Below are 23,025 nucleotides of genomic sequence, written 5' to 3' on the forward strand. Positions count from 1 at the left end.
TTCAAGATTTCTGAGCATGAAATAGTTTTAGGGGCTACAAGGTCAAATTTGGAAAATGGAATAGTAGAGGGGACAATAGGCTACAGAAAAATTAGGAAACAAACTCTTGATCTGTAGTATAGTGTAACTGATAATCTATGTACCTGTAAAGTTGACTTTTTTTTTTTTGCTCTGACACTGATATTAAAAGCCTACTTTTTCTATTTAAAAATTATTAAAACAAACTTACTATATTTTGTCATGGATATGTGAATGACTTCATGAAGATTAACTAATTTGAAAAGCGTTCATTAATTTATTTTTATGGTTTCTTATTAGATGATTGGTTACATTTAACTGTTACACTTAATTCTTTTTATGCATAGTTTCTACATTGTGCATAATTGTGTAGAATTTAGGATAAAAAAGTTCTAGTATGCGGACATGTTTGTTTATATATATATATATGTGTGTGTGTATATATATATATATATATATATATATATATATATATATTATATATAAAATGACTTTATCTCTATGTGCGAAACATCTCTACAAAACTCCTCTCTAAAAATTTGGTCTAGAGTTGAAACTTGATATATAGGATATTTGGACCACGGAACATTTTCAATTTGGTTTTTAGCCTATAAAAATAGCTGGTTAAGTTGATCTTGGCAGGAGTAAATAGACTAATTTCTGAGCATGCGTACATATACATTTTTAGTTTGATGTTGCTTAATTTTTAGTCTTTTTTATTTATCTGCTAATAGCTCAGATAGTAACAACGAAGCTGGAAGTGCTAAATAACGACTATATCTATAGTGCTGAATGTTTCCATTCCAGCTGGTGGCATCAAAGAATTTTTTTTTTTTTAACTTTTAAAATCATTACTATATATATTGGGTACAATATAATAATCAATAGAAAATTTTCTCTATAATAATATATAGGAAATCTACATGAATTAAAATGTCATAGTTAAGTGTATTTTATGACTGGGCAATGCCGGGCGGCCTGCTAGTTATTTATAATTAAACTATTAAATTTAGGTTAGTTATTAAATTAATTTAATAACCGATTTTGTGATTATAATTATTTCCTGTGAACCATACAAATGTTTGCTTTGGTGTTGAATTAAAAAAAAAAAGTTAATACTTATTTTTTTTTTAATCGATTTGTTTTCGCTAACTTGTCATTCATTTATACAAATTTTTTTTATTGCATATATATGATTGCCACATTTATAATTCACCATTTTGTTAATAAATCTGTCATTTTAAAAATGAAATCATTTATTCAGATAAAATAAATTTAGCCAAATAATTTGATTTACAACTGTAATTAGTGTTTTAATGCCAAAGTGCTTTCCGAAACTATTTTTCTGGATGTATTGAGTTGAGAGACGGTTGCGGTAGTGCATAAAAACTGAAGTTGACATGAAGAGGTTGTTGATCTTCCACATCTTTGTTGATCTGCCTCTTCATATATTCACATTTTAAAACTATTCAGCATATAGTGTGCATATTTCAGTGTATTACTTGTAAGCACAAAATAAATCCAGTTTCTTAATTTTTGAGATGAGGATTGATAATTTGGATTCTTCAAACTACTGTTCTCATCTTGAATGTTATTTTCATAATGTTTCGGCCGATGTAACTTCCAACCTTCAAGTATATCTTGTCGAACTCTGGGATCTGTACAGATTTTACAATAGAACCCTTTACTTATTCCATGGGGGAGCATGCTCTTGTTCTGTCATTCATGACCACATAACAAATTCCTGAATGCGACAAGAGACATCTGAAGAAGGTTGAATATTACATTGGCCGAAATGTCTCGAAAATAAAACTCAAGACGAGAACAGTAGTCAAATAATACAAAATAAATTTTCTTACATTTTTATAAACTTTGTAGTAGTGATGGGACGATTCCAATATTTTTCCTGATTCCGTACTAAATTCCCAATTCCAATGCAATTACCGATTACGATTCTTTATAAATCTCTAAATATGTTTTCCTGATTACAATCAAAGCACGTTAAATGTGCATATATTTTTTCAAACATAAAAATACATTTGTGGGATGGGAGGGGAGTGATCTACAGATTTGAGTTTCACTGATAGTTTAAAAATTAATAAATATTTATTATTTTATCATTATTACCAGCAGTGGAAGACTTTGCTTTAAACAAAATCAAATAAAAAAGACAAAGGAATCGTTTTTGGCATTGGAAAATAGGCACAAAGTTTTCTGATCCCCAAGTTCCGATTTTTTTTTATTCCGATTAATTGTCCCAACACTACTTTGTGTTTCTTTTTGTTCATCTAGTTTTGTTTATGTGCGAGAACAATTAAGAATCAGATAAAACTTATAAGATTATGAAGACCTCTGGTTGGATTTAAAGGAGTGTCATGACCAGATAAGGTTAAGAAGCATTGCTTTAATTCTCTCTGTCCATCTCTCTCTCTCTCTCTCTCTCTCTCTCTCACACACACACACACACACACACACACACACACACACACACACACACACACACACACTGCCAGTATGCACTTATTTTCTTTCCCCATTTTCAATTTTGGCCAAGAAGATGTTTCTTTTGGGTGCAAAGATAACAACGAAGGTCTGGTCAGTATATCATGTGGAACAAAAACATGTCTGTTTGCTTTCGCTGAACCTCTAAGATAACACAAGCGGGGCAGTTATGATAAATAATACGTAACTTTCATCGGTCAGTGATAAGTTCTATCAATACATTGTTGTTAAATAACATTTTCTATCTTGCTAAATACGCAGGAGGGGAAAACTGATGTAACAATTATTTTAAGTATAAGTATTCGGCTTTACTTGTGGAATACCTAGGACAAAAAACATATTACTCCCTCCCTATATAAGTTGCACTTCCTACCAGTTTGTTTTTTAGCGAACTCCTCCGCCTGTTGTGGTAGACCACCATAAGCGTGTATATTCTGACACTATATTTTGACTAGCAAGGAGACTCGACTTTGCTCGGGATTGAATGATGATCAACAAATGTTTCTTACTCCTATGTATTTATTGTCATCAAAATCGGTGAAATTGCCCATTTTTCAATCAAATCGATTGACTACTCTTGTTGGGAACTCGGCCCATAATAAATTGTGGTCTACATTGCACTGTAGAGAACCTACTATTGATTTCATAAAATATTTTTTATAATGGCTTGAATTAGTTTAAAATACAAAAGTCAAGTATCATGCTTCAGTGGTGCTCTAAATACAAACATTCATTTCAAACATACACCTGTCATATCAAAGAAACTACTGATGATTTTATGTCTGACTTTTTGGTTTATGTGGTAAAAAAACTTCTCCAATGCACTTGTGATGTTAGGCGGTATAAGGTATTAACTTTGGTTAAAATCGGTTGTTCCTACTTTCATCGGATTATTTCAATTATTCATTATCAATTCTTATTGGAGACATTCTAATATAAAACCTATCTAAGAACATTACCAGGCACATAAAGTACTTTCATGTGAAATTTCATAAAATCGAACCAGCCGTTTTAAAGTCCATATGGAACGAACTCACACACACAAAATCCATTTTATATAATATTAGAGATAAATATATTTCATTTTGATCAAAGGTTATACATTATTATGAGGTCGGCATTCATTCTTGACATCCATAGAATGGAAACACATTTATTTAAAGGTAAAATCGTGATGTTATATGTAAAACGACTAGACGTTTTTTTCCATTAAAAACAGGAGAAATATTAAAGCCTGTTGACTTAAAATGACTATTTTATGCCAAATTGATAGTTGAATATGGTTAAATTCGTGTGCATTTTCCATTAAATATCAATGCCTGTTAATTCTGAACTGTGCATTCAATGGATACCATAATACATAATTCTCTACATCATAGCGAAGGTCCATACAAAATATCAGATAGATCTGTCCAGTAGTTTCCAAGAGAAAATAGAACAGACAGAAATATAATATAAATTAGGGGGGGGGGAGTACATAGGAGTCCTCAGTGATTCTTGGAGAAATACCAGGTGTGCTTTGAAGAAATTTCAATTTCACCAAGTCATGGTTGATTAGATGTTTGGACCCAACCGCAAAAATTAAATATTATAAAATGTAAAAAATAAGAATACAAAAGCTAACCGGGCAATGCTGGTTTTTCCTGCTAGCTCAGCAATAAGTGTGCTATTACACTCAATATGTAAGAAAAGCCAATTTTGTTTCTTTTGATTACAATCCACGCCGCCTCTGACCACTTATTTATGGCTGTTGTCTGATCACCTTTCATATTTTCCCCTTTCTTTCAACCCAATCCCATCCCATTCTTATCTATGTATCTATACATATTCTGTCTTGAAAGCTGGCTTAAGAATGGCTGGGAGAACACAGACATACTGGGTAGTCCTAGTATCGATTTGCTAATCCCGCAAACCAATATCCCCAGTCCGGATGGTTAGTTTCATAACATACTTCTCGGATTTCCCATTAGCATTTTCTTTTTCTACTCATTCATGTGGACAGAAGCCCATTCATTGTTTGTTACGATTGCTACACACTTAATGATTACTTGAGTTTGACTGTTTTAAGTATCCTCTCCTAAAACATGTGATCCCGTTGAACCAATCAAAGCATCGTGTGTCTCATCCGCATCCCGTGACTATCTTACATCAATTAATATAATAGTAACATTTCTAGTCTTGTTCCATAAAGTAATCATACATCTATAGTTATAGTGCAGCTGAGAGATATTTATGTTTTGGTAATTCCATGTCTTTCTCCCCCCCCTCTCTCTCTCTTTCTCTCTGCCTCTTTCTTTTTCTCTCTCTCCCTCTCTTTCTGCCACTTTCACTCCTTTCGATTTCTCTCTCCCCTATCTTTCTCTCTTTTCCCTTTTTATCTTCCTCTTTTTATCTCTCTCTCTCTTTCTCTATCTCTCTCTTTCTCTATCTCTATCTTTTTGTCTCTTTTTCTGTCTCTATCTTTCTCTGTCTATCTTTTTCTTTCTTTCTTTCGTTCTTTATCTATCTATCTATCTATCTATCTATCTATCTATCTATCTATCTATCTATCTATCTAATGACACCTTCCCTGTGTTCAGGGGCTTGACACTTTTTGATATTTTACAAGCTCACTCTTGAGTCCTCACAGTTTAGCGGGTTAATTTGTAGGTTCAGTTCGAAGTTCCAAACAGGTTCCTGAGTTCAACTAGAATGTTCCCAAATTCAAAAAGATGCATCTGAAGAAGGTCAAGAGTTACAACAACTAAAACGTTTTAAATAAAACAAAGAAATTTAATGTTGCAAACTTTGTATGCTAAAGGCGATCAATATTGATCTGACACTTTGATATCAATTTATAGTTGAACATGAACATTGGTTGAATTGTAAATATTTACTTAGATTCAGGTAACTTTGGCAAATCCTCTGTCTGTATAAGAGCCAGGTACGCCCTAAAATGGAGTACAACATCTGAGCAGGAGCTGCCTGGTGCACTCTATCCAGCCTTGATAGAGTTCAAAACCGACTTCGAAACCTAGTAAGTGATGCCCTTTTCCCTTCCCTGCAACCTCTTTCCTCACAGAAGAGACGTTGCGAGCCTGTCTCTGCTCTATCATTATTTTCATGGTAAGTGCTCGGTTGAACTCCAATCTATGGTTCCCTTTGCCAAACTTTCACAAAAAACACTTGACTAGCTACAACCACTATATATGATTTCCCCCACTCTATCTGTGCCTAAATCTAAGCACAGTTCCACAAATATAGCTGCTTTCCCAGAATTGCCCGCATGTGGAATACAGTTCTTCTGGCCTGCTTCCCGCTTGGATACAACATAGTAGCCTTCTAATCCAATGTAAACAAGTTCTTGTTGAGCTGTTTCCATAAATAACCAAATTCTACCCAATTTACACTTTTAACGATTACTACACTACCACTGAATGTAAAATCAGTAGCCTTTATCCTCGAATGGCCTTCGGATCTTGATAAATGGTGATTCCCAAGTAAAAAAAAAAACAAAAAAAAAAACAAAAACAGAAAAAAATGGTCATATATTTTAAACTTCTGTTTCACTCCTTATATCAATATTTTGTAGAATTGAAGCAATTTTGTCTCCAAATCCAGTCGGATCTATTAACCTGAATAACCACTATGGGTCTGATCTGGAAAAAAAATATTTATGGAATCCAAAACAAGAAAACAGAATGATTAAAATTAGCTTTTCAGGATGTAATGAACTACTTAGACTGGGATGGATTAATTCCGGATGAAGCTGAGTTATTGGAAAAAGTTAGTTCAACCTGCAGAGAGTGATAGCTGTATCATATATGAAGTTAATTTACAAATACTATTGATGCCCTCCCCCTCTCAGATAAAATAGCAATATTTTTATTATTAATTGCCTAAAATAGGCATTGTACTTTAGTCTTTAATAACACCGGAAGAATTAATACGCCATCATATATTTGTAGTCTGGTAAATAAAAAATCCAACTCGAGATTTGGTTAAAATAATTAAAAAAAAAAGTTCTGCAAAAATGAGTTCTTTGTACTATATATAGTAGTCAATGCTCAATTGTTTTACCACTTGGGCTAGAACTAAATTATGACTAGAAAGTCAAAGATTTGGTATATAAGCAGGCTAGGATGTTGCAGAGTTTTTAGACGGACAAGTCTATTCTCTATCTTTTGATGGTTGTTAGTCTGCGAATGGATATGTTTCATAAATGATGATTTGCTAAGAATTTTAAAGCCAATTCAGGGTCTTTCAATTTTCTATTTAACAGTTAAAATCCTTTCGAATTTCGAGGGTCCTGGATATGACCGTAAACTATATAACCGATGGTGAGGTCTCAGCTTGCGGGCTTTGGGGAGTGTGGAGCCACCCTTTAATTGCCATTGCTCCCAGGTCCGCTCTGACCTGGAGGGGTAGTACCTGTTAGGGTCCCAACTATGGTTAAATAGAAACCGACTTAAAAAAACAAATATACTCTATTAAAAAAATTGTTCTTCAAAATCACTGGATTCGGCATTAAATAATAACCTGAAAAGGGTTAATATGCCATAAAACAACCAACCAACCTTTCAAATTTCGAAGGGTCACGTAGTAATTCATTCTTTTCTATTATTTGTTTTTTTACTATTAACAAAACATTAAAATAACTGACTTGTTTACAAACAAACTAAAATACGCATTGATGGATTTCATTTTGTAATAATTTTTTTATTGAATAGAAATTTTAACATTTCGTTTATTTTATGCTGTTGTCTGTTCCATTTCAGTAAACATATGATTAATATATATATATATATCTTTAAGAAATTCGTTTCTTATCGTTGAGCACTTTCAGTTGAATTAAAAGTCGGTCAATTTAGCTCTTATGCGTAGATCATCGTATAACGATTAAATCACTGTCTGCCTGACGTAAATGAACACTTAAAATTAAGATGTTTAAAATTCAACGTTGTTTCAAGCGGTTAATGGTAGCCGAATGGATACGGTCTCCGCTAATCGAGCCAGAGATGTCTCGTAATGCGGGGTTCGAATCGTTCGACTGGTAGTAATCGTGACACCCTGCACTGAAGATTCCCGAAAGGATGAAACACTAGTGTCTGTAGGTATTTAATTATTATAGTAGAAAATAATTATATATATATATATATATATATATATATATATATATATATATTACTAAATTAGTTATTGCAAGAAAACCTACACACGACATTATCTTAGACTTTTATTAATATAGAGATATTGAAATGAAGTCGTTTTCTTTTTCTTAGAGTGTTTATATCATAAAGCAGAATCTGCCGACAGTGGAATTCTTCCTGAATATTGAAGGAAACTCTGGGGACGTAAAACGAACACAAGTAAAAATATAACGTAACTTTAAGAAATTTAAATCATATGTTAAATATTCTTGAGGAAGACAATGGAAGTGGAAACAATGTTTAAATGCGTAAATAAAGAGGGTATAGATCGAACTTTTTTTTTGAAAATTCTAAACAGTTATTTAATATGTAGAAAATCTTACTACTATGAAATGAATGGGGTCTTAAATATATATACGTTGTACTTTATATAAGGAATATTTTACGTGCTATCGGTTCAACATTAAGCCCTAGGGACGGAGCCACATGAAACATTAAATACGTATATCTGATTTTAACAAAAATTCAACTATTAGTATAATACGCTGATTTAGAAACTTTTTTTTACACTCAATTTCCTTCCGATAATATAATGGGGAAAAAAGGTGGCTAATAAAACAAATAAAATAAGTAATACAATATTAGGGGAATAGGAATAAAGCTTTATATCTAGTCGCATTAAAAAACAAAACAAAAAAACTGAGGATTTGTTGTTTATTCTGAAGAGTCGAGTTTATTTCTTCAACCTTGTGTTTAATGTGTTTGGATTGTGTAAGTTAAAAAAAAAAAAAAAAAAAAGTAAAACCGTTAAATAAGGAAATTAACAATCGTTTGCTTCTTAAGAATGGGAAGTTTCTTTTTGTGTCTAGAAGAGAGAGGGGGGGGAAGCCAATGAACGCTGCAAAGAAAGCGATGAGACTTCAAGCAAACTATGGAAATGTCAGTAAAGGTCACTCTACCAACTGATTGTTTTCTCTTTTTAGAAAATAACATTTATAGCAAAGTGTTTGTCGGCGCGAAAGAAAATGCACCTTAGACAGACTCATTAACATATTTACATTTTTTTTTAATCTATTTTATTTACATATGTTCGTTGTAACCACTGATGTTCATACTTACAAGTATTCAGTTTTGCTCACAACTATATTAGGATATTGTTTGGATTTTCAATAGGGCTCAATATATTTATAAAATATTCAATAATGAAAGATAATAAATATGAGAAACAGAGAAATGGAAAGGCAGCATGAAAACGATGGCCACTCCATCTCAGATGTCTTCAAATGTTCTTTATTCCAAATAGCAGTGTAAGCGTTCAGTGTTTGTCTGTGTTTGTGTGTGTCTATATATACACACACACACATATATATAAAGGGTGAGAGATTAATAATTGTGAAATTATCAATCGAGTTTTCATAGGAGAAAGCATAACAAAATCAAATTCATATGTACGATCATTTCGGAAACGATACCCTTTTATTCAATATTTACAAATAAAACCATCGAGAAATAAGTAATATATTTCTGGATATCGTCTCCTCGTCAACATAAATGGGGGGGGGACACAAAATTTTAACTAATACCAGTTGTGATAGGAGCAACTGGCTTAATAAAAAAAGAATCTTCATGAATACTTAGAAGCAATCCCTGGAAGACGAAGCTGTAACGAAATACAGATAGCATCTAATAAAGGGAACAGTATATATTCTTAAAAGAGCCCTCGGATATAAATTTAAATCATAACAGCATCAAGTGTTAGCTCCAGGAGGGAGCTCCAACTTACTGAAGTAAAATAAAAAAAAAAGTGAATAAGCTTAAAAAGGTCTTATAATTGTTAGAGGAAAGGAGCTTTGTCTTAGTAGCATTAAACATGACCATCCATTTTGAGGCTCATTACATTACAGACTGGAGGTCATTTTCTAATGATTCAGTGATTGTCTTGGATATGTATCCAATATTGAGAGACTAGTGGTAGATGCACTAGCCTAGATGTGACAACAATATTCCATGCATGAGTAAATGGTCATCTTGTAGAAATACAGGATACTGCCAGGTTTTATTATTTTTCTAGAATAGAAAAGGAAGCCTGCCTTCTTTGCAGCAGCCATGGCAATGTCGTTTATGTATTTATTCCAATTTGTGTTACCTGTGAAAGTTAGACTGAGGAGTTTGAATAATGGACTTTCAGCTATGGTGTTATTGTTCATGTCAATCGATAGATATAAAGTTTTTTTTTGTAATTGTTATAGGAAAGGCGTTTTGTCTTAGTAGCATTAAACATAAGCATCCATACATGTCTCTATTCTAATACAGACTGGAGGTCATTTTCTAAAGTTTCAAACATTGCTTTGGATAAGTGGACATCTGTTTTTTCCACATGTTTGATACAGAGTGTGGTTGGAAAAGTTTCTTATAATTGTTAAAGGAAAGGCGCTTTGTCTTAGTAGCATTAAATGTAATCATCAGTTATTTTACCTTGAAGATGGGAATTAGTTGAAACATACTTTTGATTTAAAGCAAAACAAAAAAGCAACACACACAAAAAAATATCTTCTGATCTGATATTTTCTATCTCAAATCAATCTGAATAGTTTCTGCATCATAGGTTTTCTTTTTTTTATGATTTCGTATTTTTCTTTTTTCTTTTATGTTTTTCTATTAAAAATTTTCTTTTTACATTTTGCCGTTTTAAGTTAGAACCAATAAATGGAACACTTTAATCAGGATGTTCTCTATTTAGTTTATTTTTATTTATTTTTTAAAGAATTTTTGATATATTTGAATGTATTTGATTCGTTTTTTTTGTTTGTTTTTTACTATGGAAGTTCAGTAATCGATATTGATGGTAAGGTTTATCTATCTTGATATGAAAGACGTTTGCTGTTTCTCTGTAAGGATTTCAACATTTTCTGAAAGTTACGTTGAGACTTAGATGGATAACCATGGAATTCTGTGATTGAGAGCATGTCTCTTTGAAATTGGGAGTTTAGGTGACCTGATGAAGGTCATTAATTGATTGAAACGGTAGCTTTGTTATTGTCGTAACAATATAATTTGTTTACCTAATATTGATCCTTCGACTTAGTCGGATTTGGACCTTAGAATTCACCCCTGTTCATCCGTTTGTCTGTTTGTTCTCAAAATTCTCAATGACTACTCATTACATTTTTCTGAAATTTTGCATGAAGTTACAACTACCCAAGGGAGGAAATGTAATATTCTCATTCTCGGATTTTTGATAAAATATCTGGTTGCGTCCCCAGGGAGTCTAAAAGGATCAAAATGGCAAAAAATAGCACTTTTCGGGACATAGAATCTTTTCCGACCATTAGATTTTACTGAAAATTGCCCAAAAGCCACATCACATGGCTATACATCTGGAAACGTAATATTTGACCCTGGAAAAATTCTGAGGCTTGAGCCCCAGGGTGTTTTAGGGGTGAAAAACACCTTTTGGGGCTAATTTTTATTTTTCTCCTAAAATTCAAGTTATCAATCAGAGGACCATATAGTTTTTGGTTTGTTATATATATATAAAATATAAAATAAAAATCTTGATATTGAAATTTTATTCAAATTTTCAAAAAAAACTTTATAAACCTGTAAAGAAGGTATACAAAATTTTAATTATTCGACAAGGAGTACAAATAAAATGAGAAAAACCTTATTCCATAGAGTTTCAAGGAACGCAATTCATCATAGAATGAAGAATGCAACTCATCAGAGGGAAGAGGTTTGTAAAATAAACAATAAATTTTGCAAGTTAATGCATCACAAAAGGCAAACAATATGAAATTTATCATATTTGTATAAAAAAAATCATTTAACGGTTTGAAGTGGTTTATAGGGATTGAAAGATGTTGAAAAAGCAAGAAACGGGGAAAAGGGGAGAAAAAGGATATGATAAAAGTCCAATGGGAAAGATGGTAAGATCCAGAATAGGAAAAATTGGAAATAAGTCTGTTGAAAATCCATTGGTAATCCATAAGAAAATATAAATATAAATGTCCAGGGTAAAATGGAGCTTCAAGAAAAACCATCCGGTCATGGAGAAGTGGAGATATGCAACTTTCTTTTTTTTTTTTAATAACGGATCAAGGAAATGAAGAATGTTCAAATGGAGATTGTAAAATATATAATGATAATAAAAATAAAAGAAAAATACAATATTTAATTATCCATTAAAAATTCAAGCAAAGAATAAAAAAATATAATTTATTCAATTTTTATATTCAGCATTTTTCCTTGTTCTTTAATTTCTCTATTTAGTATATTGAGCTTTCTATTAAAGATAATATTTATCTTTGTAATTTTAATTATATATATATATATATATATATATATATATAACTGCCCACCTTTACAACACTGTTCTGCTTGCCGGTTGAATACAACATAGTACCTTTCAAATCCAAATGTAAACAGGTTCTTGATAAGCTGTCCCCATAAATAATCAAATTCTACACCATTAGTTATTACTACACTATCATCTTATATTCATAACGATTATCCTCGAGCAGACGTCGAGCCTTGATAAGTGGTGACTCCCAAGTAAAAAATAAATGAATAAAATTAGTAGAAAAATATATTCTGGCAAGTAAATTACCCAGAAACGTTTTTTTTTTTTTTTTTTTTTTTTTTAAGAAAAGGAAGAAATATCCAGGCTAAATGTTCTAAAATTGACTGTTCAATTAAATATTGAAAAAAATATGTAATATATAAGTGTACATCCTCCAACAAAATTCACAAAGAAAAAATTGCTCTTATAAAACATTTTATTTTTAAACTTTCTAGCTTGAGACGTTTTCTTTCTTTCTTAAAAATCTGATCATATGTTGTTTTGATTGCCCTGTCGGTATAACTGCTTTTTTCCATTTTACCTTCCACACATACACACACATACTTTTTTTTATCGTTAATTCACCCCACACAAGGCACAGTGCCACTTTAACGTAAGGGGTAACTATTTGGGACCAAATTTATAGGAATACTATGTAGGGAGTTGAACAGCAAGATGTCTGTTCAGATTATATTTGAACTTCTGCATGTCAGTACAATCAAGCAATGACCCGGGAAGGAATTCCAAGGTCTAGCACTTTGAAGGAAGAAGGGATCTAATGTATAAGGGTAGGAACAAGTGCTTATATCAACTGTTTTCTTGTTAAATACATATAATAGACTTAATATGTTCAGCAAGTAAATAAAATACGTATCAAGTACGTTTGAAAGCCAAATCATAACGCAATATTAGTAAAATATTTGTTTATTTTCGTAATATTGCGTTGTGATTTGGCTTTCAAGCGTACTTGATACGTATCTTATTTTATTCAAATTAAATCAACGTTTCTTTAACGGAACTCGCACCCCTGACGTTAAATAAAATGTATTAAAAAACGAATTAAAAAAAAAACAAAACAAAAAAAAAAACTGTCTTCTCTCAAGTGTTTCATGATATATTAAGTGCGCTGTAAGATCAAGTTATGGGACTTTTAGTTGTAGCAGGAATGTAGTGTACTGTTTTTTTTTTTTTTTTTTTTTTTTTTTTGTCTCTGAGGTGGGGAAAGGGGCGTTCACCTTTTATGAGTTTATTATATCTCTCTATATATGTCTTTCTCCGCTATTCAATCTACTTGTTTAGGGTTTTTTTTTCTTTAAAATATGTTGTTTTGTTGCTCACATGATTTTCTTGTGATGCAAGTTCAAATACCTGTCTTGTCATGTGCAACAATCGGCTTTGCTTGAATTAAAAAGAAAAAAAAAGAAAAAGAAAAATAGATATGAAAGAAAAAAATTAAATAGACATTTTTTTTAACTGCCCGTTTAAATGTTATGCTATTAATAGTTTCTCTGAAATATTTGACACTTGGTTAGTATTCGTATTGTTTGGATTCTTTGGACTACTGTTCTCGTCTTGAGTGTCATTTTCATGTTCTGCACAGAACTTTAAACAGAACCCTTCTTTATTTAATTTACAGGGGTAGCGTGGATTAAATAAAGGGCTCTGTTTGAAATTCTGTTCAGATTCCAGAGTTCAATAAGATACACCTGAAGAAAGTCAGAGATTGCATCGAACGATACCGTGAAAATAACAGTCTAGACGAAAATGGTACTCTGAAGAATCCAAATCAATTCTCATCTAAAAAATTCATAATTTTCATAATACTCTTTTTCTTGATATGTGTGGGTAATATCTTTATAAAAATGTTTATTTCCAGCCCTATGAGGTAAATTAACCAAGAAAACCAAAAAGAGAAAAATGATTTTCAAACTTGTGCCTCGGACAAGATAGATCACAGGTGTTGCTTTGATCACTTGGCTGGTCTGTGAAGGTTTTTGTTTTGTCTTTTTTTTCACAAAGGATTGCCACATATTAAGGTTTGGAAGCCACTCAAGAATCGAGTGTGTATTCTAGTCATTGGGACAGTTGCATAATAATCGTTTGTAGAAGTAATTTGGTATAATTAGATCATTTATGAGGACAACTGAAAAAGAACTTGTTTACATTGGACTTGAAGATAATGATATTGTAATCAGCTGGAAAGCAAACCAGCTAAACAGAGTTTCACAGGCGGGCAGTTCGAGGGAAGAAGCTTTGTTCATGGAATCCAGTTTTAGGCAACGATAGAATTTTTTGCTAGTGATTTTGGCTAGATGAGTGTTTTTTGTTAAGGATTGGCGAGGGTGACTATAGATTGAAGCTCAGTTGAATATTTGCCATGAAAATGGTAATAGAGCAGGGACAGGCTCGCAATGTCTCTTCTGTGGGAAAGAGGTTGGAGAGAAGAGAAAATAGCATCACCTACTAGATTACAAAGTCTGTTTTGAACTCTGTCAAGGCAGGATACGTCTTCAAGCAGGAGCTGCTTGAACGTGGCAACAGTATTCAATCCTAGGACTTACTTGGTTCTTATACAGGTAGAGAATTACTTCAGCAGTAAAAATATCTACTGGAGCGACCTTGGCTATGAATTTGATGTATGTGCTCCATTTCAGATCAGCAGTGAAGGTCAGACCAAGAAGATTGTCTAAACATGTGGTGTCCTCAAGGTGAGAGCCATTCATTTCAATAGGAACCAGATGTGGGTCAAAGCGTTGATAATGGAAAGATAGAAGTTTGGTTTTAGATGCATTAAAATTAACCAGCCATCCTTTTTCCACATTGCACTATGTGCGTAAGATAAAAGGAGAGAGAATCAGGGATCTTGACCGTTTGTCATCTTAGAAGTGTTGCCATAGATGGTAGTGTCGTATGCATAAATGTCTACGAATGATCTAAGAATGTGATTTGAGAGATCATTAATAAAGATAAAAGAGAGAGTTGTGCCCAGGATGGAAACCTGAGGAATGCCACATTAATACTGTGAGTTTCTGATTTCTGCCCATCAACCATTACTCTTATAAACCTATCAGAAAGAAATGATTTAATAATTAAAACATTTCCAGCTATTCTATAGCTGGAGATCTTGTGTAGCAGGCTTTTATGTCACACCCTATCTTTGATATGTCAAGAGCAATTGCCCTAGAAACAAAGCCCGCTTTAAGAGATTCATTAATTCTGTGAGTTATTACTATTAGTACATCAGCTGAACGTATATATAACTCATATTGTCCTTTTTACAATTAATTTGTGTGAACGTATGCAATACTGCATGTTTTAGTGGGATGCATGATTGCATTTCATGTGGAGCACTGGCCTGCAATGGAGGAAATATTGAACTCTGAGCAAAGAGACCATCCAAAAAATGGCTGATGTTTTTGAAATAGTAATGTCCTCTTTGATATAAGGTTCCATGCTAAGATTATGACCCCCTTGAGATTATCGAAAAGTAATATTCATATTAGATGGCCTCATGGCCAGCTGTTTTTTTTTTCATGTCCACAGATTAACAGCTAATATCTTTGTGTGGTCTTGCTTAAGTGATATCTATATATAGTTCCACAACTTTGCAGTCCTTGGAAAGAAGTTACTGGAATACGAAGCTTCTTTTTTTTTTTTTTTTTTTTTTTTTACACATGGTGGTCACCACTTATCAAGGCTTGGAGGCCACTCGAGGCGAGTTATTGTGTGTACAGTAATCAATTGGATAGTATCGTAGTAATCGTTAGTATTGGAGATTTGATAAAGTGTCTTACTTAAGGGAGGCGATTCATCAGGAATTTGTTTATGTTAGACTTGAAGACGTCAAAGTTGTAATCAAGTGGGAAACAGGCAAACGGTAGAGAGTTCCACAGGCATGCACTTCTAAGAAAGAAGCTTTGTTCATGGAATGTACATTTTGATTTAGGCACAGATAAAGAGTGGGGAAAATTGACAGTGGTTTCAGCTAAATGGGTGTTTTTCGTGAAAGATTGGCGAGGAGGGGACCAGAGATTGGAGCTCAGATGAGCACTTGCCATGGAAATAACGATAAAACAAATGTCTCTTCTGTGGGAGAGAGGTTTTATATATTCGATAACATCAGTTTACACCATAGCATAGTGAAGTAGGTAGTGATAACTGTATCTGTATAAATGAGTGCATGTGTTTGTGTGTTTGTTCACAAGCAATTCTGACAAACCTTAAATGGAAGTGAATATGAGAACGGTTAGGATTGGGATGGGATTATGATCTGGTCTGTTACCATGATGTTAGAATCATGTCCATCATTTTCACCAGAATTGTCTAAAACAACATAGATGGGATCCAAGTTGATTAAAATGAAATTGATTGCTAACAAAGAAAAATAAAAACAAGGTTCAATTCTACTTTCTAATTACTGATTTCTGGTATACTCTTACTATTATTTCGGAATGCACTAGGAATAAGTACAAGAGTCTGCTAAGTATGGATCCTTAGTGTACACCAAAATAACGGTAGCAGTGCACTAGAGATCAGTACTTAGTGCATTCTTGTTTCTAATTGCCTTGGCTAGAAATCGTGAGAGATTTTCTATACACAAGTGAATACAGCGTCTATCAGATGGAAATCAGCATTTGAAAGGGAAGCAGCTTTATGGTTCATATGAAAAGGATGAAGCATGTGATATATGATGCTAAAGAGATTATATCTGTTCCACAAGGCAAATATCCATGCATCATCTGTAAGCTTGGAACTGGCTTGAACTCCATCAAATGCAGAAGGTGCACCAACCAACCAGTGTTATTTGTAGTAGATGCAGTCAATTTCATTTACAACACGTGTTAAAATTGGACTCCTATGGAATGAGAAATTGTTGCAGGTGTCGAAAGGGTTAATAAATTCAGGTAAATACCCAAGTAATGCAATTGATTCCAGTGGGCGAAGTGATACAACCATAAGATGACGCATATTTGCCGTATGGAAAGTCTTAATGCATGTGTCGATAATTGGATTCCATCATAAGCGAGAGTGGTAGTATACAGCACACATATTTGTGTATGGTTAACGCTAGAATAACATGATTCTGACTGACGTGCATTGGATGGAGAAAATTGCTGATCTCGCTCCATATGCCGCTATGAAAAGTATATCCGACAATGTATTTACTGTTATGGCCACTTAACTCCATGTCAGTCACACAAAATGCTCCAAAGTGTATTCCACATCTATGTCGATGACCCAAAGATATGTGGTGGGTCACTTAAGACATGGAGGGGATCAGTTGCTGATGACCTGATCGCATACAAACAGCAGGAAATATTGAAAGTTATTCACAAAATGTCTAACCTCAAGAATGAGAATAATAAATTAGTAACTGATTTCATATTCGATTTTGAAACATCAGATATGTGTGAGAAAGTTATATTTTACAGTTTTATTGACATGTACAATATTTATATCAATTTGTTTATGTATTAAAATGGTTTTATAAGCTCTTATTTATATGGCCTAAGTATCTTTTTGTTGGAATTCTACACTAAGCTATGCTTAAGCATGTAAAAGGTTCTAGTATGAACTTTCTACTGAGCTAGCGCCACCAGAAATGAGGAAACTGCTAAAGGATTTCTTGTATAAATTATTAGTGCGAGAAGAGTTGATCATCTTTGACTTACAAACATTTGTAGGAGGAACCTGAAGGTCTACAACATCTCCCTAAACAACTGAGTGACCCAGGTGCACTATTGCACTGCTTTGTGCTATACTGTTCATAAGCGCATTGCAAGGCAGACAAGAGTAGGTGGTCAGATCTCAGGAGAAACGAGAGATTATGCTGAAATAGCACTTCCAGACGATGGCTCCACTTCATCTATGCCAGTTTCAGTGGGGATTGCCACTCAAGCATCAGCCTGTACAATGCCGTGATTTTGTAAACAAAACAAAAATACATTTGTTACTCTCGCCTCTGATACTGAAATACAATGCTGTAATATAATATTGTTTATTCAAATAAATTGTTTACTAATTGAAATTTTTTTTACTCTTCCTTATTGTTTATGAGGGAGGGTATTTCCCTTCAAGAATTGAATTCGTCTGATGAACAAAAAATATAAAAGTATTGATTACATCAAGTAATAGAAGTAGTTGCTTGGCTGGCAATTGTTAGTCGTTTTAAGATTGAACTAAGAATGATCCATTTTCTCATATTCTTTATTTTACGTGTTATTTGGATTCTTTGGACTACTGTTCTCATCTTGAGTTTCATTTTCTCAACGTTTTAGTTGATGTAACCTCCGACCTTTTTCCGGTGTATTTTGTCGAACAGGGAAATTTTTCTTTCAAACTTAGGTTGGCTGATAGAACAAGAGCATACTACTCCCATGAAGTAAATAAAGAGTTCCGTTTGAAATTCCATCCAAATTTCCAAGTTTGACAAGGTACCCCTGAAGAAGGCCAAAGGTTACATTGATCAAAACTTTCTGAAAATGATACTCACAAGATGAGAAAAGTAGCCCAAAGAATTCAAATAATATGAATAACCAAAATTCAGAAACGTCCTTATTTTATGTTGTGTTTTCTTGTACACAGAGGTAATAAACCTTATCTTTAACCATTCTGGATTTAATGTTGTATTTGATAAACACAGTTACAGCACTGTTGGAGACACTCATCCATGGGATTAATGGACTATCTTATAACGTTACTTCTTCTGGTGACGGCACTTCCGGTATCGAGACCAGTGTCTGCAGTCAGAGATTGGCATGTGACCAAGGAGGACGGGTCCACATGACGCACCGTTGAGGTATTGCTCAACTCGCTCTCCTTGTAATATATGTGAATACATGTTCGTTTCCTAAAAATCCTGTGTTCCTTTGTTCTTATTACCATTTAACCCCATAGCAAGCACTTAAGGTGAAGATCTCAGCATCCCTCTGCTGGAAAAGTGTTGCTTTTAAGCTTATGTATTTGTGGATGATAGAATCAAAATGTATGCTCTGAGATTAAGCCAGTTTTAATTTTTTCCTCAATCCAGAATCCCCCTTTCTGGGGAAATTGAATATTCCTCACATTAAAAAAAATATATTTTGTTGGGAAGCAAATAAAGACTTGAAGAGGGATGAGGATAAACTTGTACTTTCAATGTTCTAAGACATCTTCCTAATATTAAAGCAGGGATATAGTTGCTCAAATTACAATTTAAATATTAAGCATAAAACGAAGGACATTACGGTTCAGAATTTTTGGGATGAAGATCAATTATTCGCAAGGAACTGTGGTGCAGGGAATAGATTACTTAGTGAAATTCAATTATAAAAATTACACTCTTCTGGAAATTGAAGGTTCAATCCTCAGTGTGGGCGATCCAAAAATACAATTGTGAATTACTTAGAACTTCTACCCAGACGAAACAAGAGCATGCTGCCCCTGTGTTTAAAATGTTTGAATTTTCATGCCGATTCCCGAGTTCAACAGAATGATTCTTAAGTTCAACAAGATACAACTGAAGAAGGTTGGAGGTTACATTGACCGAAACCTGCAAATAACTGTAACATAGCATGTATTGCAAAATCAGCATCAGCCTTAAGATAGCTGACTAGTAAAAATATTAGGAGCAGCAGCCGTCTTAGCACATATGTAAATCAAGCAAGTGTGCACGTGCTGACGTCACAGGAAGAAGAGGAGAAAAGGGAAATTAAAAAAAAACGCAGCACATGATCGAGCAAAGGATATGACTGGAGGTGTTTTGACTCGTGTGTGACGATAAAAATATGTGCAGGGGGATCAATAAAATGCATTGTCAGAAATTACTGGAATAAATGCTTTTTATATTCACTTAAGAAAAAAAATGCTGAGTCATATTTTTTATGCCTTTCCTTGTTTGTTTGTTCCTGTGACGGTGCCAGACAACGTGTGGGTCTAAGAGGTTTGATATGTAGCAATACAGTTAAAGTTAATGGCCACGTTACATAACACTCAAAATGAAAAGAATGGTCTGAAGAATCTTAAATAATACGAGAACTAAAAACTTTTTATTAACTGTACATGATTAGCATATAAATTTTATAAACATTTTTTTGTTGTTTATTACAAATAGTTTTGAGTAGATGTGAACGAGACACGAATTCATTCGACTAACATTAAAACTTTGAATATTAAAATATTTTCTGATTCATTTTAATACAAAGCTAGAACATATAACAAAATCAGCATACTAATCCTATTTACTACATGGAAAACGTTCATCTTGTTTATTACAGCGTGCAATGCTAAAAAAAAAGTGCAGAACATCTGTGGCCATTTTCATATGCACAATGGCATGGAAAATCCATTTCTGGCATTTTTTTTTTTGTTAAAGTAGGTACAGTTTTTTGCACTTGTCACTTTCGAGAATTTTACGAGAATCTTAATGATATGAGTTATGAACATGGCGAGAGATTCCATCAGGATTTTTCAATGATCGAGAAACGTTTTAAAGAAAAATGGAACCCTGGCATGTTGGCATATTACTGCTCGAATATAAAAAGGGAGGATGACACTCCACAGAAAAGTGTTAAGAGGACAAATTTTGTTTTAACTGACAATTCTGTGTTTTTCGCTCATAACAAATAATAATAATGATTTATAGTACACGAAAATGGTGCCTGATCTAGAGAAATAAAGGTCAGTTTTAACATTAGGATATTTTTCTTAAACCGAAACAGGTTCTATGCGGCACATACATTATTTAACTTGAAATTTGTTGCATAGTGTAATTATTAGCATTATAATTATTAAATAGAAAATTAAAACGAAGTTTTTATTGGCAATGTTTTATTAAATGCGATAATTTTTTGGGTATATTCAGATAAGTGGTACAAGCAAAACTGCAAATAAATAATTTAAAGAAAAAACATTTTTTGTAAATTTTTTTTTTTTTAATCAAAATTTTATTTTAGAGTAGTATTTTAAAAATTAACTCTAGAATATGTATATTCATTCTTTTTGTGGACTGTTATCCTCATCGCCATTGTTGCTGTTTCACCACGTTTCGGCCAACTTGTCCTCTGGCTTTCTTTGGGTAATCAACCATGACAGGATAGGAATGCTGAGTTTTGTAACTTATCCCCAGTAATTACTGCCTTCCATAGTTGTTGTTGTCTCACCACTTTTTAGCCAAATAATCTGAAGAAGGCCAGAGGATTAGTTGACCGAAGCGTGGTGAAATAACAACAACAACAACTATGAAGATGAGAATAACAGTTTGCAAAAAAAAAAAAAAAAAAAAAATGAATACACAAATTATGACGCTTCATCACAAAGGATTCTAACAACAAAAAATAAAATAACTGACTCTAAAATAGTTTTTTATTTTGAACTTATATAAATCTCAGTTACAGTGAACTCAAGGTATCTACATAGTTTATCAATTGAAATCCAATGGTTTTTAGTATTAATACCCGACATGTCATGTTAACATAAATTTACATTTTATAAAAGCATTTAAAAATACTTACTTCTTATGCAGCATCATATGGACGAAGAGAGGGGGTATAAATTGATGATAATTCTTCTATTCTCTACAGTCTTTATCTCAAAGAAGAGACATTGCTAGTCTTTCTCCACTCTATCGTTATTTCCATGGAAGGTATTGGATCAAGTTCCAGTCTTTGGTTATAACACAGATCATATCTTTTTACAACAAAGACAAAAGTAAGCTTTCTTTTCTCCTTCCACTTATCTAGTGTCGAGGGAATTTTCATGGACAGAGCTTCTTCCCACTTGTTGACCTTATTACCGCAGGACTGCTTCTCTTCCCTGCTGATTACAACTTGGTCGTTTTCAAATCCAACGCCAATGAATTCTTGTCATGGAGAACTGCAATAGTAATCCAGCGCAATTCATACCATTGATCTATGTTAGTACTCCCATAGTGTTCCTCATCTTTCTGTTGGTAATCATATCTGTCTTATTAAACTTTGTCCTCGAGTGGCTCTTTGCCTTGATAAGTTGCGATCCTAATAATGAATTTAAATTTAAACAAAAATGACAATCAGTTGATATGGTTGATTTCTTGTAGCACATTACTTTCAGCTTGGTTGATTTATTGGTCCACTGACATAGTCGGATTTTTTTTCTGGTTGTCTGTTCTGTGAAGCATTAAAAGGTGTGTTTGTAAGTCAAATTGTCTTCAGAGATTTTTCTTCTATATTCATGTAATAAATGAAGTTTTAAGTTCAAGTTCCCTATTTTTGTTTTGCTTCATGGAAGAAGTAGCAACAGTGTTAATAGTAATAAAAAAAACTGCTGCTTGTGATTTGCTTTTGTTTTCAAAGAAATATCTGTCTATCTGTTCATCCTCTCTTTCTCTTTGGTTTTGTCCTTATCTGTCTCTCTCTTTCCTTATCTCTCTTTCTGCTTTTCACACACACACACGTTATATATATATATATATATATATATATATATATATATATATATATATATATATATATATATATATGCTGGTCGAAAACTCTGTCATTTGTAAAGTTTTTCTTTGTACAATACAACTGCTTACTTAGCAAAGCAACCATCTTCAACCGGCTTAATTCCTCAATAAGACCCAGATAATTCCTTCAGATGCAGTATATCTTTTCTTTAAAAAAAAACAGCAAATGATATCTTTAAATTATTTCATCTCACTTTTTTGTTCCATCTCAGGATTTGTATTTTCTCCTTTTGACAAGAAAGCCTAAAAAGTGAATGAATAGCGATGCTTACATACACACATATATATCGCTTAATAATACACTCCTTAATTTTTCAAAAATTATCCTATCTATTATGAATAGCATCATCAGCATATTATTATTATTATTGTCCATTTAGTTTGAATTACTTATTCATTCTATCAACTAATTGTCTCCGATTATGCAGGCTTGGATTTTCTATTTAACTGTGTTTAATCATGTTCCTACCCATTGATGGTGTGGTCTGAATCCGGTCTCTCATTAATAACCGTGGCCAATTGAAGGCCTTGTTAATTATGAGCAAATGGAATGCAAAAGAGCTTGGCATAAG

The 23,025-nt window shown here is 33.0% G+C and overlaps 1 protein-coding gene and 1 long non-coding RNA gene across 2 annotated transcripts in view; one reads left to right on the top strand and one right to left on the bottom strand.

The window, feature by feature from the left end:
- Positions 1 to 21,597, bottom strand: part of LOC145245795 (uncharacterized) — a 159,884-nt gene extending 138,287 nt beyond the window's left edge. The window contains exon 1 of the long non-coding RNA XR_013863033.1: positions 21,480 to 21,597. This is a non-coding gene — a long non-coding RNA (uncharacterized LOC145245795). The remainder of the gene's footprint in view (positions 1 to 21,479) is intronic.
- LOC145245793 (unconventional myosin-Va-like) overlaps positions 1 to 23,025 on the top strand; it is a 577,542-nt gene that overhangs the window by 104,079 nt on the left and 450,438 nt on the right.

Source organism: Euprymna scolopes, chromosome 23, assembly GCF_053919585.1.
Source record: "Euprymna scolopes isolate OS-2025 chromosome 23, ASM5391958v1, whole genome shotgun sequence".
Lineage (NCBI taxonomy): Eukaryota > Metazoa > Mollusca > Cephalopoda > Sepiida > Sepiolidae > Euprymna > Euprymna scolopes.